The sequence below is a fragment of the Solanum dulcamara genome, chromosome 5 (assembly GCF_947179165.1).
Source record: "Solanum dulcamara chromosome 5, daSolDulc1.2, whole genome shotgun sequence".
NCBI lineage: Eukaryota > Viridiplantae > Streptophyta > Magnoliopsida > Solanales > Solanaceae > Solanum > Solanum dulcamara.
Genome location: NC_077241.1, coordinates 31,064,617 through 31,082,709, shown reverse-complemented (window position 1 = coordinate 31,082,709; position 18,093 = coordinate 31,064,617). Strand labels below are relative to the sequence as shown.

Below are 18,093 nucleotides of genomic sequence, written 5' to 3'. Positions count from 1 at the left end.
GTACCCCATAGAGGTAGTGTCGCCAAATTTTCAAAGAAAGAACAATGGCTGCCAACTCATGATCGTAGGTAGGGTAGTTACGCTCATGAACTTTTAATTTCCTGGAAGCATAGGCTATGACCTTACCGTTTTGCATTAAGACACAATCCAAACCAATCTTTAAAGCATCGCAATAAACTACAAACCCTTCTAATCTTTTTGGTAGAGTCAAAATAGGAGCATAGGTAAGTTGATCTTTCAAAGTTTTGAAACTTCTTTCACACTCATCCGTCCATATGAATTTTGCCTTATTTTGAGTCAACTTTGTCATAGAAGAAGAGATGGAAGAAAACCCTTCGATGAATCTTCTATAGTAACCAGCTAGACCCAAGAAGCTCCTTATGTCCGAAGGAGGCAATCGTCTAGGCCAATTCCTGACCGACTCTATTTTCTTCAGATTAACCTTAATCTCCTTGCCGGACACTATGTGACCAAGAAAGGCCATCTCCTTCAACCAAAACTCACACTTGCTAAATTTTACAAACAATTGCCTATCCCTCAATGTTTGGAGCATAATTTCCAAATAATCCTTATGTTCTTCCTCACTCTGAGAGTAGATCAAAACATCATCAATGAACACCACAGTGAAATTATCAAGGAAGGGTTTGAACACCTTATTCATTAGGTCCATGAACACCGCCAGCGCATTCGTCAACCCAAAATTCATTACCATAAACTTGAAGTGACCATACCTTATCCGAATTGTCGTCTTGGGAATATCACACTCCCTTATCCTAAGTTGGTGATAGCCGACCAAAGGTCGATCTTGGAGAAGTGACTTACCTCTTGTAATTGATCAAATAAGTCATCTATCCTAGGGAGTGGGTACTTGTTCTTAATAGTTACTTTATTCAATTACCGGTAGACTATGAACATTCGAAGCAATCCATCCTTCTTTTTTACAAATAGCACAGGAGCACCCCATGGCAAAATATTAGGTCGTATGAACCCCTTTTCTAGCAAGTCCTTTAATTGTTTCTTCAATTCTTTCAATTCTGATGGGGTCATTTGATATGCAGGGGTAGAGATAAGTTGGTTATCGGGGATGAGATCGATACCATAATCAATTTCTATTTCGGGAGGGACACCGTAAAGGTCATCGGAAAAGACATAAAAAAACTCATTAACTATAGGGACCGATCAAGAGAAGGTCTTTCGGAGTCGACATCCCTAACTCTCACTATGTCGTAAATATAACCCTTAGCAATTAATTTTTAGGCCTTAAGACACGAAATGAACTTACCCTTCACTATTGAATCACGACCCTCCCATTCAAGAATGGACTCATTTGGGAATGAAAACTTTACTCGACGAATCCTACAATCTATAGAAGCATAAGATGCATCTAACCAATACATCCCAAGGATGATATCAAAATCTACCATGTCAAGCTCTATAAGATCACAAGGAGCGACTTTATACAAGATGGACACGGGATAATCCCTATAGACCTTTCTAGCCACAACCGACTCACCCATGAGGGTAGACACCAAATATGTCTCTGCTAACATTTTGAGAAATATATCAAACCTATTAGATAATAATGGAGTAACAAATGACAAGTTTTCACCAGGGTCCAACAATGTATAAACATCAAAAGTAAAGACCTTAAACATATTGGTAACAACATTAGGTGGTTTCTCAACCTCTTGCCTCTCTTGTATAGAATAGAAATGGTTGGGGCATTGGCCACCTCCCTGAGTTTGTTGGTCATGAGCAACTTGGCCTTGAGTCCTAGCACCACTACTACCTCTACAATCACGAGCATGATGACCCGATTTACCACACTTGAAGCACACATTTGAGCCCGCCAAACACTCCCCTTTGTGGGTCCTCCCATATTTCTTACATGGGGGAGAAGCTTGGGCACCAACATTATCTATTGGGACCATTTGATTAGGAATCTTATCCTTATTGAACTTGGAAGGAGGAGTATTAATGGAACCTTTTCCCATAAACTATTCCCCACATTGACCTTTGCCATTGCTATCATAACCAAACCTTTGAGGGTTAGACCCTCTACCATCTACTCTAGATTTCTTGAACCCTCTATACCTTTCCCTCAACCTTACTTCTTCAATTTGTTCGGCATAAGTCATTAATCGAGAGATGTCCATCTCCTTGACCAATATGACCATTTTGCGCTCCTTGGACACCAAGCTTGAGACACCGTAAATAAATTTACTTATCTTTGCCCAAGGGTCGGAGACCATAAAGGGAGCATACTTGGACAATTTTTTGAACTTGAGGGCATACTCTCTCACACTTATACTCCTTGATAGAGGTGGATGAATTCTTGGATTTTGGCCTCCCTAAGCTCCAATGGGAAGAAACAGTCTAGGAAGGCACTTTTGAACTCTTCCTATTCTATCGGTCCTTTTTCTTTATTCCTCTTAACCATCCATTGATCATACCACACTCGAGCCACATCTTTTAGTTGGTAAGTCACTAGTTCAACCTTTTCATTTGGTGTCTCACCCATGATAGCCACAATCTAATGCATCTCATCGATAAACTCCATAGGTCCTCATCTAGCTTAGAACCATCAAACATAGGCAGATTTATCCTTTGAAATTCCCGAATTCGAGAGGTCGTCTTTTGCACTTTAGAAGGAGCGACACCTTGATGCCCTTGGTGGGCTATATCTTGAGCCAATAATACAATGATGTTGTAGAACTCGGCATGAGTTACCCCTTCCTTATGATGTGGGATATCCAAAACTGGAGTAGCTTAAACCTTACTGTCAACCCTTGCTCTTGGAGGTGCTCTTCCATGAGGCATTATCTAAAGAACATAAAATTGGTTATTAGTTAGAGGAAAAACTCAGGACACTCTAGGGCACGACAATAATTGAAAGAAGTGAAAAACTTCCCTAAACGTCCCATAGATTCCTATTAATGGTTGTCGCGCGCTTCACAACCATGAACAAGACCTTATTTTATGCAGTATATTAGACTCCGAGGACTATTTCAAAACTTTGTGCTCTGATACCAAGTTTGTCATGACCCAGGCCTAGGTCCTAGATGTGACACGACAAATGAGACACCCAGAGGTACCTTACCCAAGCCTCTTAGCATTCATTAAGCATTTCATTGGTAATGATAAACAAACAAGAGAAACAAAAGGGATATAGGGACTAAGGGGCTTCACATTTAATAAGAATCAAAGACAACAAAACATCTTTTTATATGTCCAACCATACCTTCTACATTAAAAACTTGGCGGGGGCTAAGACATGTCCCTAACTTACCTTCAAGATTTAGTCAAAAATACCAAAGTTCAACGTAAGAGTCTAAACATAATAGACTAGATAAGATAGGAGTGTCGTTCCTGAAACATGGGAACTCACCAAAGTGGTAGCCTTCAACAATCAACTTAGCCACGGAGAGGAGGGTAAAGAGCGATGCCGATCCCTACATAGGGATATCATGTAGGCAAAAGTATGTGTTAGTACTTTGAATGTACTAAGTATGTGAGTATGTTATTAATTGAAGAACAAAAGAGAGACATGAGTAAGCAATATGCATAAGTCAATGCATGCATTAGACATCATCATATGAAACCTTAAAACATTCATTTTGTGGGGAAGTGACCATTACCTATAATTAAAACCATGTGAACTATTACATGGAATCTAACATATCCCCCTAAGTTGGCACAGAGAGACTACTTGTCAGGTCCGATCAACTTATAACATTCTTTAACTTTAACTTTAATATTTGATGGCTACAAAGGCCTAGCCAACAAGGGCTCCTACGGTGGTACATAGTTAATGCAACATGAGACTACGGTCGAATCTCCATCTACATGCTATAATTAGTGCTAGGTCAAATCCCACAGAATAACGTTAGAACATCTATATAGCAACTTTAACATTAAAACATCAATCGATAGAATAGCTCATTAAAACCTTTGGTTTATAATATCATCATGACTGTCATTCCCTATTTACCATCCTACTAATGAACCTTGACTTATAAGAAAATTAGGTTTACAATCAGTGATGGTATTTCGGGTACCATGCTAATTAGACCTATCTTTTGAAAAAATGTTCAAAAGCATTGATGGCATATAGGGATGTCATACATGTCATATCATAAACTTAAATATTTCATTTGATTCAATGTGAGGATTGTCATTTCATATTGAAACCTTAGTTTGGCTAAGAAACCCTTTCATCAATAAATCATTTCATAAAGACTCCTCTTCATAAACATTTACTACATAACATTCATTGGAGTCAAACTTCATTTCAACTATGTTTATCATAGAAAACTAGGTGGGTTTATTTCGTAAAAACCTTTCAATGCCTTTAAAGGATTCTTGCATGCATGAGAGTAATGGAAATGCATAAAATACACATTCTCAAAGCAACCCACCATATATGTCTTAAAACTATTTTCAAGCCTTCATATAGTCACTTTAGTGATATCATATCTTCATGTAATCAAGAGTCAATATCCATCAATATATGTAAAAAAACTTCAAATATATCATAATCTATGCATTTAAAGTCATCATGTAAAAGCCCATAAGATTTCATCATTTTGAATTGAAATGCTAGGTTGAGAAACATTTGGACTCCATGGGTGGAAGGACCCATGGATGAAAACCCACATACCTTAAAGAGGAATTTGAAGAACAATTAAAGAAGTCTTGATGTTAGGTTTTCAATGGAAATCTTGAATCCTTGAGTTTGAGGGCAAATTTGTTGGAGATGATTTAAGAGAGAAGAGGGTGAAGTTTAGGGTTTTGGGGAGACAAAAGACTGCAACAATGACCCAAAAATGCATCCAATCAGAAGTCATCGAGTTCAAGACAAAAAGGGTCCTCTGAAGCCATTTCCCCCTACTTTACGCTAGTATGACGCATTCTAATCTTTAAACAATGCGGGACCTTATAACAACAATTAAAAACCATCCAAAAAACCCTTCCCTTTTCATGAACATTACCGCCCAAAACCCACCAACAAACCAACAAATCCTTTCATACATACAGCAACCCACCAATATCACAACACACCTACATATATTATAGGGAAAATTACTTAATTGAATGTGTTTTAAAAAATATTTACCATTTTTAAATATACTTTTATTTTATTACCATTTTTAACAATCAATAGCAATATTTTAATTAAAAAACATTACATACCCTTTTATTTGAGGAAGAGGAAAGGGCTTTCTCTCTCTAAGGTTTTTCTTCAGTTTCTGCGTCTCTCTCTTATTCCTTCATCTCTTCTTCATTCTTCCCTTATTCTTTCATCTTTTTATTTATTTCAGACGGAACTTATAGGTTTTAGGTGCACAATTGTAATGGAAGGTTAGAAATCTCCAAGAAAAAGCCCACGAATTTAATTTGTTGATTCAACCGGTAGTGGTGAAGTGAATGTCGGTCCAACTTTTAGTTTGGGAATTTCTGCAAATCAATTTCCAGAAGAAGCTGGTGGTGAGGTTAATCAAAATTTCCAAGCATTGCATGTGAAAAAAAGGGGCGTAGAAGTAAGAAAAAAACCAATGAATTGAGTTCTAAATCTAAATTGAAAAGAAAACGAGTTGATGTTACATTGGCTTCTAAGAAATTTATTGACAGTGATGATAATTTTGAGGATTTACCTCCTCAATTTCAGTCAAAAAAAGTGAAACCTACAGTTGCTCAGGAGAAGAATCCAAAAATTCGAAATCGATTGTGCAAAAATACGGTTCTACTGGAGAGTTTGTATTCGGTATTTCATTCTACCAACACATTATTTAACTGATAGCATTTTCAATCTGTTTATGTGTATTTTCTTAGTTTGTTGTTGTTTTGAACTTGTGTGCTAGATGTTGAAGAAAATTTGTGTATTTGATACTTTTATTATAGTCTAAATTCATTTGCTCAAGTTTATTATAACAGTGATCGTTGGGAGTTTTGTCATGAATTGTTAGATCTTTTGTGTTGCAATTTGTTTATTTTTTTTAAATATATAAATATAAATGAATTAAACTTTGAATTAAAATGTATTACACATACATTAAAGTTGAATTAGAAGAGAATAAGAGATGAATGAAATCTGTAGTTAATTGAAAAAAGTTTTCAGTTATCTGTACACCATAAAAATGAATTAAATTTGAATGAAATTGTGTATTACACACATTAAAGTTGAATTAGAAGGGAATTAGAGACGAATGAAACCTATAGCTAATGAAAAAGGTTTTCAGTGATTTGTACACCACAAAAATGAATTAAACTTTGAACTAATAAGCAACCTATGTTAGCATCTTCCTACTTATTGGAACAATCAATAATCTCATTCATCATCCTCCCATAAATCTAATATTTTTAGAACTAGCCACATGTAGACCAGCAAAAACTGCAGGCAAAAATGAATCCAAAGCAGATTTCTTTACCATATGATTCTTCAAGCTTATTCTCCCTCACAACTATTAGTTTTTCAATGAGAATAATTTAATCTAAGCTAAGATTGCTTTCAAGAGTCTTTCATTATTAAAGGAGGAGTGAAAATGAAACAGTAATATCCCATTTTTTGTAAAAAGTAAAGCAATAATTAAAGTTTAGTATGTTTGTGATGATGTGTTTTCCTTGAAACTTGAGGAATACACATTGGCAGTAGTTCATTTTTAAATGAAATATTTGATTTGCTTTTATTTTACATCGGAGCCATGTCTATTTCTTTTCCTTTCTCCTTGATTGCTGAAGAAATCTTTAGATGTATAACTATTCCATGACTAGATCCTTTTTATATATCTACACTCTACAGTATCTCTGTATGTTCACTTTAAATCAAGTGTAATTTGATAAAATTCTGATTTATTGTCGAGTGCAGTTTCTCTATTTTGAAATAACTTCTTGCGTTAGATTCATAATTCCTTAATCTTTTGTATTTATCTTATCTTATTGTTGAGCTTAAGACCAAAGGAAGATTTGATATCAATAAATAGATCTTATAAGATCATTGCTTTGTATTATCAATTATTGTCATATAAAAGACATTCCAATATAAAAACAGTCATGGGTAGAATTTGCAATCTTCTGTTTTCTCTTACAGGTTTCATTATGCTTCATTACCATTCTTCTTCACTAGCTAATATTAGCACTGATAAAGCTACTCTTCTTTCCTTGAAATCTCACATATCTTTTAAGTCCTATTTGAGGGTTCATGTTAAAATATAATTATCTATAGTGATAGATTGATATTATTTATATGTAGGATTGTAAATTCTGAAGACATCCAGATATTTTGTATTCTTTAAGTAGGTGGTCGTTATATACTAATCATGACGTATTTGAGAAGATAAAACTTTGTTTATCTTAAAAACAGCTCGAGTTGTTTAGGAATACTTATTTAGGTTACTTTGTTGACCTTCTAAAAGTGACCACACAACTCCAACTTATTCATTGCCTTATGAACAGGAGTTAAAACACACACCAGATGATGTGTTTGCTGTTGAATTAAATGAGAAGATGCTGTTTTTTGAGCTTAGGGAATTTGGGTTAATTACAGGCTTAAATTGTGTTAGTGATGGTTCCTCTGTTAATGTTCCAGATTCTTCTTGTCGGTTGTTGAGAAATTATTTCCCTGAACAAATTACTGTTCAAAAGAATCATCTACGCGAGTTGTTTTTATCAAAAAAATTCATAGATAATGATTCTGCCATTTCACTAGCTATTTTGTTCTTTATTAATAATTTTTTGTTCTCATATGAGAACAATGAATACCAAATTAGTAATAGAGATTTCTACCTTGTGGAAAGTGGACAATTCAATTCTTACCCGTGGGGTTTAGATGTCTACAAAAAGTTGCTTGATAATGTGAGGCACAAGCTTAATTCAACCAATCAGTACTATAGATTAGGTGGATTGCCTCTTGCCCTTCAAATTTGGATATTTGAGTGTTGTTATAGAGTCGATGAAGATTTAGCTCTTTGAATTTCTGATTCTATTCCAAGAATTTTGAGGTGGAAAACAGTTGCTGAAAGTCCTTGGCAAAAGCATATTGAAAATGACATCTTCATGCCTACGAAATGCAAGGTATCTATACAAAGTTAATATAATTTATGACACACACACACACACACATATATATATATATATATATATATATATATATATATATATATATTATTTCAACTCAAGTTAATACATCTATTTGTTTCTGTATTTTAATTTCAGTTTGAGAATATAGTGGCGAGTGAAGATAAGGTATCTAAATTGAGGCTTCCTGAACCTCGTGATTACCATTCTAAAATCTTGAAATTGGAGCCGAAAGGATCAAACCATAGTCTAGATATATTGACCAGGGAGGTTATAGAGTTGAGAAAAGAACTTGCAAAGGTATAAGCTAACTTGCCTTTAGGCTTTATCTTTTTTAAAATTGTTATTCTAATATTTGTGTTATATTTGATTATATACTAGGTGAATGAAAATCACAAAGCTCTTGAAGAGAAGATAGATTTACAATCTATTCAAATGAAAGAATTTGTGATGAATTCCAACAAACAATTATTGAAGAATATTTCTTTGTTGTTTGCTAAGAGAGACAACAGTTCTTTTACTTAAAAAGCCAGGGAATCATCTAACAAAATGGCTGGCGAGATATTTTCTAGTGGATTAGACTTCAATGGAGGTTCTTTTATGTTTTAAATACATCTATATTATCTTGTTTTGCTTGCTGGCAGGGACTTAAGTTTATTTACTGTTTAGAATTTTTACTTATCTAAGTTGTAATTTAAGCTTGAATTTTTTATTCACATGTTTTCACTTAGAAGAATGGTAAACTTTGACTATGAATATAATTTGCTGTATGGTTTTAGCTGCTAGTGTTACTATTCATAATCTTAGACCTTGGAACTGAATAGTGGACTGAGTGCTTGTATTCTCTGTGCTAATATAGAGGAGTTACATTTTTATGAATTAGACACGAATGAAAATTGTAGCTAATGAAAAAGCATTCAGTGATGTGTTTCAGTAGTGTTATCAAACTGAAACCTGCATTATGAATTAAACTTGAATAAAAAATAAATTAAATACATATTAAAGTTGAATTAGAATAGAATTAGACATGAATAAAAAGTGTAACTAATAAAAAAGCCTTCAGTGAGCTATAGAAATACAAAAATGAATTACATACACACTAAAGTTGACTCTACCTCCCAAAGTAAGGGTAGGGTCTGCGAAGACGCTACCTTCCCCATACATAGGGTATGTTGTTGTTGTATATGGTTTAGTTGCTAGTGTTACTATTCATAATCATAGGCATTGCGGAGCTGAATAGTGGATTGCGTGCTTGTATTCTTTGTGCTAATGTGGATGAGTTCTTTTACCAAACTAAAATTATTTGTGTGCTATAGTTTTCAAGTGACATTGACTAGCACTGTCATATATAGTTTAGCTTTAGTGATTTCTATACTCTAATGTAGTGTCTAGTTAATCGTCTTCCATTTCACTCCATAAATTTTATTAAAGTATCTTGAATAGATAAATTGGATGTAAATGAGATGGAGGATATTTTTCATTGTAATAGAGCTTGTTGTTTGAAGTTGGAGATTTTTAATATGTTAAAAATTCTCTGTTCTAGCTAAAATATGTTTCCATGATAATGAAAATGCTTATACTTATCGAAATCTATGTGTAACTTGGGATAAAGAGGAGTGGAAGTAAAAGTGGATAGGTGTCATCCATTTTCCAAGTTTGGTAGTGAAATAAATTAGGAAATTGTAATAACAACAGGATAGCTGGGTAATTATCCATTTGGCTTTTTCAATCTTCCTTCTCCCTTACTTTCCTCAAGGAACCAAAAATGACCTATTTTGCTTATACTTTCCAAAAATGTTGTCGCACCCATGTTGGGTCTTCCAAAAATGCACTATTCTTGGAGAATTTGACACGCACCTAACTGTATTTTTGAAGATTCCAAGCAACATAGAACATTATCTGTCAAAATTGATTAGTTTCCCACTTTTCCCCAAACTTTTATTCACATGTTTTTCTTGTAATATATTTTAATTACACACAATATTTTCTCCTTGTGTTGATACATCAATACATGTGTCAAGAGGGCATGACACTCAAGTTGTAGAATCAGCTCAGCATGAAAAATCTCAAGTGTGTAAAACTATCATTAAATTTGCTACTGTTGGGAATTCTGAAAGCAAAATTGGTAATGAAGGGTTTAATACAAATATAATACATATTTCATATACTTTCATTCAGCTTTGTTTAAATTTTCCATGTTATGTACAGATAAAGATGTTGTAGAAATTGCTATTGAACAAGTTTTATCTGAGATTATTGCTGATATAAATGGTATTAGTTTAATTTTGAAAGTTCAAATAAACCTCTTTGATCTCTAATTACTCTATCTGCTCCTCCCTTAATGCATTACTAAAAGATTTATGTGTATATAGGAGAAGAGGCTGTTGATCTTAATTCAGTTGAGGCACAACCTAATAGTAGTGCAGTTAACAAAGGTGAACTAGATTGTGGTGCGTCTATTGATGCCGATGCGGCAAAGGGTTGTCAAAAAACTCCTCAAATGCTTGATGACTTCATGTTGTGTGCTGAAGATCTTTTCCAGATCCGTAAGGCAGAAGCATCATATCTAAGAAAGAAAGCCACTGTAGAGGAAAACAAAAAGAAAAAGGCAGCCACTATTGAGGAAAACAAAAAAAAAAAGAAAGCAGCCGTTGATGAAAATAAAAAGAAAGCAACACCGAGGAAGAGTGCAAGGAACAAAATTCCAGGAAAGTCAATTAAATCTCCTTATATACAACATTTTGAATCTGGAGGGACTTTATGTGTAACACATCAAATATTTGAGATAAAAATCCCTTTTCACTTGTAATCGGAGTAGATAATGAATCTGATTTGATAGATTCATTCAGTTTATGGCTTTATAAGGGTACAAAAAAGAGATAATTTATTTATGTTTGTTGTTTTATATGTCAAAAAATTTCTTTAGTTTAAATGAGTTAACTGACTGAAAATTTTATTTTTTTATGCTTTAAAGGGGAAAGAAACCGTATCCAGATGCTGTTAATGTCCTCAAGTCAGCATTTGAATTAGGTGTTTGCAATGTACAAGCAAAATAATGGTTTTTCAAATTGACACATTCTGATCAAGCATGGAATGATGAGGTTAGTTATGTAAACTCCAGTTGAACACTCTCATTTTTCTGAATCAACTTCTTCTCCCATTTTTCTAGACAAGCTTTAATGAGCTCACTGAATTGACTGACACTTTCTATAGATTTGAAGTATTATCTGAGACTTGACATCATTTTAAATCTTTTGCAGCATCTTGACGTCATTTTTTATTATATTAGAAAGAAGGGGAAGTATGAAACCAACAATAATATTCGATTTACAACTACTGATTGTCTATTGAAGACAAAGATTGCTCAATCTTATTTTCAACTTTATGAAGCTCATGAAAATAAGAAAAAATTTGGAATCAAAACTTCAGATGCTATTGCTGAGTATATATGCAGACGCCATTTATTGGCAAGCACCCCATGGGACAAAGTGGATTATGTTCTCTTTCCAGTAAATATTAAAGAGGGTTATCATTGGATTTTTGTTGTGTTTGATATTGTTGAAAGGTGTTTGAAGGTGTATGATTCATTTCCGTCTAGAGGAGGGGTGAATTTTCTGACTCAAAACGCTGCTGGCATGATTTCATCGATTTTACCATACTACTTGAGTGTGGTCAAGTTCTATGATAAGCGTCCTGAATTGAAGAAATCACCTAAATACAATGGAAAAAATGAGTTTGAGCTCATTGAATGTAAGTTCATAACTGAAGGGATTCCAAGACAACAAGAAGATTCATTGTAAGTTTAATTGTTTATCAAATAAATACTATTTTTTGTATTGGTCTTATTAAACTCAATAGTATTTTTATAATAATTTTATATTTTAAATTTTGTAGAGACTGTGGAGTTTTTGTGGCTGCATTTGCGGAGTTAGTGAGCAATGGCCAGGATATTGCAAATCAACAACTAAGTGCAGACAGTCTCCGAAAGAGGTTTGGGGCTCTACTATGAGAATATGCAGTGAAGAAGCAAAAGAGTAACCTTCAAAGTGAAGATGAAAGACCACATAAATAAATAAATGTAGTTATATTAGTTAAAATGTATATGAAAACTATGTTGTCTAAAAACAGTTTATAGCTGATGTATTAGTTAGGTTTTGAAGATTGTTTTGTGCTATCCTTTTTAAGATAATTTTTGTACACGTAAAATACAATTTTAATATAGTTTTTTGTTCATGTAAAATATATCTTCTTTTTTTATAATGCAATACATAGCTACGTTAATGTTAAAGTGTTTCAGTAGTGTTATCAAACTGAAACCTGCATTATGAATTAAACTTGAATAAAAAATGAATTAAACTTGAATAAAAAATAAATTACATACATATTAAAGTTGAATTAGAATAGAATTAGTGATGAATGAAAAGTGTGGCTAATGAAAAAACCTTCAGTGATCTATAGAAACACAAAAATGAATTACATACACACTAAAGTTGAATTAGAAGAGAATTAGACATAAATGAAAATTGCAGCTAATGAAAAAGCCTTCAGTAATCCATAGAACACAAAAATGAATTAGGCTTGAACTAAAAATGAATTACATACACACTAAAGTTGAATTAGAACAGAATTAGGCATGAATAAAAATTATAGTTAATGAAAAATCCTTCAGTGATCTATAGACCACAAAAAATGAATTAAACTTGAACTAAAAAATGAATTCTTGCAGCAAATTAATGCCTTAAAACAAATAGAGTTTATTCTTTATTTCAAATGTCATTCTTTATTCTTAATCCAAAGGCCTAATATTCTTGCAAGTCTTCCTATTGTGACCTTGTTGTCCACAATAGCTGCATGTTATTTTTGATTTTTTGAATCCATCTTCTCTCAATTGTTTGTGTCTTTTATATTTTGGCCTCCCAAGAGGTCTCTTTCCAAGTGATAGAAGTACAACCTCTTCAAGAACGTGTGTTGGTATATTTCAGGTGCTTTCATCTGGGAGGGGATTCAAGTGAAACTGGTATGTCAATAATAAATTCCCTTTTGTGTAGTAATCAAGCAATATTTTTCATAACTAGTGTGTTTTGTTGTTAAAACAGCCAAAGCATGTGGACATGGCAGCTCATCCAATTGAAATCTCCACATGTGCATGTACGTTGTTGAAGACATACCGTGAATCGTATAATGCCATCAAGTACTGTATACACATATTCATTTGTCTCCCTAACCTATAAAAAATAAGAAGAAATATAAGCAAGAGAGATATTACATGTAAATCAGAAGAAAAAATATTAGCAATTTTTTTTTACAGATACCATACTCTTAATTTCTCCAATGCAGTTTTGTTACGTTGTAGAATTTTTTCATACTTTTTTCCAAGGTAAAATCCTTAAAAATTGCCTTTGACCTGTTATTGTTATTCCATTTTTGAACAAGTTGTCTCATGAATTCTAGGAGGTGCAAGATTGTAAGAACTTTGGCATGTCTTGTTCTTGAATTGACTGATTCTGCAATGTTTGATGTCATCATCCAAGTCCTATTTACCTGAGCATGAACATGTGACCATTTGTTGTATCCAATGTTCAACAAGTAGTCTTTAATCCTCTTGTCTATCTTCTCAACAATTTCCATATATTGATTAAACTCTACCATGGTGTATGTTTTTGCTATAGAGTAGAACAATTCTGTTACCTTTTGCTAATTCTTTCTGAAGTTTTTCATTATGTTTTGCAACAAGTGCCATATACACGCGAAATGAGGTATTTCATCATAAACAGGTGAAGTTGTCTTAATAATGCTTGCATGCCTATCCAAAATGACACACATCTCTGATCTTTGACCAAATGCCTCTCCGAATTATTCAAAAAACCACCTCCAAGATGCATCATTCTCTGAATCAACAATGGCATAAGCAAGAGACAATATACTCCATACATCAGGTATAATGTTTAATACATTTTTGTTTCATGTGTAATACACTTTTAATACATTGTGCAGACTTTTAATACAAATTAAAATTAGAATTTCATTTATAGAAGCATTAGTATTGTATTCGAAAAGTCTCACCTGCTGCATCTAAGGTATTAGCTGTTAGCATTGTCCCTTTATATGCTTCTTTTAGAAAAGTTCCATCAACAACTACAATTGGTCTACAATACTCCCATCCTTTTATCGATGTAAACAGAGCTACAAATGCATATAGGAAATGGTCATCCTCTAATTTGTGCAATCTTATATAAGAATCAGGGTAAGTTGCCTCTAGTATGTGAAAGTAACTTGGCAACTTTGCATATGATTGAGCTGGATCACCTCAGACTAATTCAAGAGCTTTTTCTTTAGCTCTACAAGCTTGCATATATGTGAGCAGCACACCAACATATCATTTTGTATATCTCTTGGTGTGTAGTTGGCATCTGGATCAATATATTTGTCAACAATAATACTCCCAACAACTGTCTTTGTTGCTTGTCTTTTCAATAATGAATTATGTAGCAACAAATACGTGTGTTCGCTTTCAAAATCTCTAATAGCGAACATTTGAGATTTATTCACACTTGAAGCGTGTAAATTCCAACTACAGTTTTCTCCAAGGCATTGTATTGAATAGATGTTGAAAAAAATTTATTAATAGACAATCAATAGTATAAACTAACTTGAATTTGAGTCTTACCATGTTGAGCTTGATCTCAATGTCTTGAATTCGAAGTGTTTAAGAATGGAATGTCGTTTTAGTGCACTGTTAAGGACATATTTATTTTTGTAAATTTGATCTTTCTCAAAAAAAGATTGATTGGGGTTAATAATGATGCCTGGTTGTATTTCTTCTTGCTCATCAACTTCCTCACATGATCCAAAGCCAATTAACTCCAGCGCATCAACGATACCACTAAATGCATTAGAAAAGTATGAATTGTGTGTAATCCTCATATCTTCTGAAGTGTCTGAACATAATAGTAGAATTAAGGTGGAATCACTTTCCAAGTTGACCGATTCAGTAGTTGTGACACATAAAGGGTATTTTGACATATCTCTATGTTCCTTTTTTGTTTCAGTATACACTTTTACTCCCATATTGTTATGAATTTGAATTGGAGAAGACCTTTCATCAATCTTATATCTAATTTCAACTTTACTTGTTGATGTATCTATTGACAATTGAGCAGCAATCACAGAAAAGAGGCTAGCAAATGTTGAATCAGTATTTATCAACACACCATCTTTCAAGTAATTAATATACTTGTTGCTAGAATCCCATCGGCCATTGAAGTAAAGTAGCACAGCCAGATTAGCCATGTTTTTCTCCTGCATATTTTTTTGAAGATGCCAATGAAAATGCTGATTTGGAAATAAAACCAGTGTTTTGTTTGGCTATGTTGTTGTCGCTGTTACTTTGACCAAGAAAGTAGTATATTCTCGACAAACAAATAAGAAAAATAGAAATATAAATAGAAGCAGAGATCACAAAGATTCCAAATAAAAGGCAATATAGTAGGAAAAACTTATTATCAGGCTCACAACTGAAGTCACTCAACTTAATCAGCATCATGCATCATGTGAATTCTCAAGTTTTTCCCATGAAGCACAAATACATGAGTGTCTCTGTGTATTGTATATAGTATCATATTTATTATAAGCATAAAAGATTTTCCTGAAGTGCAAGAATTGAACCTTCAGCTTTTTTATATACTTGTATATAAATCTATCAACCAAAAACTTAACTAATCATATAGCTAATCAAATAACAACTGGAAAAATATGTCACTGCAAAAAAAATAAGTACTTAGAGGATGGATAGAAAAAAGATAAAGATCATATACATAATCAGTTCACGGATTGGCTAGTGCATTCCCTAGCAAAGTGGCCTGCCTCTCCACAATATATTAATTAAACTTGAACAACAAAGGTATTGCACATACATTAAACTTGAATTAAAAAAGAATTAGACACGAATGAAATATGTATCTAATAAAACTAGCCTTTAGTGATCTGTAGGCCACAAAAATGAATTAAAGTTGAACAACAAAGGAATTACACACACATTAAACTTGAATTAAAAGAGAATTAGAGACGACTGAAACCTATAGCTAATGAAACCAGCCTTCTCTGTAAGCCACAAAAATGAATTAAACTTGAATTAGAAGAGAATTAGACACGAATGAAACATGTAGCTAACAAAACCAACCTTCAGTGATCTGTGAGGCCACAAAATTGAATTAAAGTTGAACAACAAAGGAATTAAACTCACATTAAACTTGAATTAAAAGAGAATTAGAGACGATTGAAACCTGTAGCTAATGAAACTAGCCTTCTCTGTAAGCCACAAAAATGAATTAAACTTGAATTAAAAGAGTATTAGACACGAATGAAACATGTATCTAACAAAACCAGCCTTCAGTGATCTGTAGGCCACAAAAATGAATTAAAGTTGAACAACAAAGGAATTAAACTCACATTAAACTTGATTTAAACTATAAACACAGGAGATCAAAGTTAAATAGATGAACATACGGCGAATCTGAGAAAAAGACAGGATTTGCCGACAGAAAAATCGCCGATTAACAATAGTTTGAACAAGTAATCGCCGCAATAACAAAAATGAAAATCAGTAATAAAAATAAAAAATTTTGGAGAAAATTTCGCATGAATATTGTTGAATATCGTACTATTTGTTGGTCATGTTTGCTTCTTCCTCTTTTTGGCTATGGAGAACAAAAAGTTTTCTTCTGAGAAGTGAGATTCCACCGAATACACATCACTTAATTCCAAAATTGGAGTACAAATATTATAGAAAGTTGTGGTTGAGAAACTATGAAGCTAAGTATTTCCCTAATTTTGAAGAAAATTATGGGTGAGAAGATTGGAGAGAATATTGGTGTAGCAAATTTGGAGAGAAACAGGAGAAGATAAAATAGCGGGTGATAGTTAATTTAATTCAAACAATTTGCTATATATGGTTAAAATAATTATGTTGCTCTGTATGATAAATATTTTTTAAATACTGTACATTTAGGTGATTTGCCCTATATTATACTTACAATAAAACACCACCACCCCAAAGCCCAATACCCAATTCCCCAACTTAATTCTCAAATTTTTAATTCTCTAAAAACAGACCCTGCAAAGAACAGATATATACATCGGCATACAATACTCCAACGCGTACACCACACATTACGTACCTACGCATGCGTCATCTTCTTCCTCCCAACAATGCCCAAATCAGAAAGCCCAGCGAGCAAATCCAAACACCACATCTATCTTTCCTCCATATTTGAAAAATTTACAAACCTCTAGCCTCAATTGTTGACTTTGTCTTAGAAAACTCTTCCTCAAATCTAATTCGAATCAAGGGATGTCAAATGAAATTTGAATTATTGGAGATATATTCTTTTTTGAAATTCAAATTGATTGTATTTCAACTATAAATTGTTGAATTATTTATCGAGACGAGGACGGAGGGAGAGTTTTTTTTTAAAGTTGAAATTCTTGTTATTACTATAAAATTCTCATAGATCTCAAGCATAGATTAATCTCAAAAGACAATCGGTGTGGAAGTTTATTCTCGTCAACTCGTTGTTCCAGTTCCTGCTCCAAAAAAGATAAACTCTTGTCTATTCTTGATTTGTTTTAGCCATACATGTTATTTGCTTGTTTGTACATATGTCGTATGATCCGGATATAGATTAAATTTAGTCATAGTCATTTTGTTTAACGATTTTCATTCCAACCGCTTATTATTTGGTCTATTGTGAGTTATGTATGCTACTCTTGTTATTATTATAAAGAGTGTTAAATAGCTCGATTCATGTGTAAATCTTTGCTCTCTTTGTTGTTGTTCTGAGATCGGGTTGGTTCTAGTATCCTTCTAAGTTTAATTTAGATCCTAAATGATAGCATATATTTAGTTCATCATTATTCCACACTCCTTCTCTGTTTCGTCTAAATTGGATATCGCTTGTTGTAGTGACACTCTTGTCCCGTTCATAGTCGTTTGAATTTTGCACTCATTTGAAATTGGTTCAT

At 33.2% G+C, this 18,093-nt stretch overlaps 1 pseudogene; it reads left to right on the top strand.

The window, feature by feature from the left end:
- Window positions 1-8,052: 8,052 nt before the first annotated feature.
- Window positions 8,053-12,244, top strand: LOC129890839 (uncharacterized; annotated as a pseudogene).
- Window positions 12,245-18,093: the final 5,849 nt, after the last annotated feature.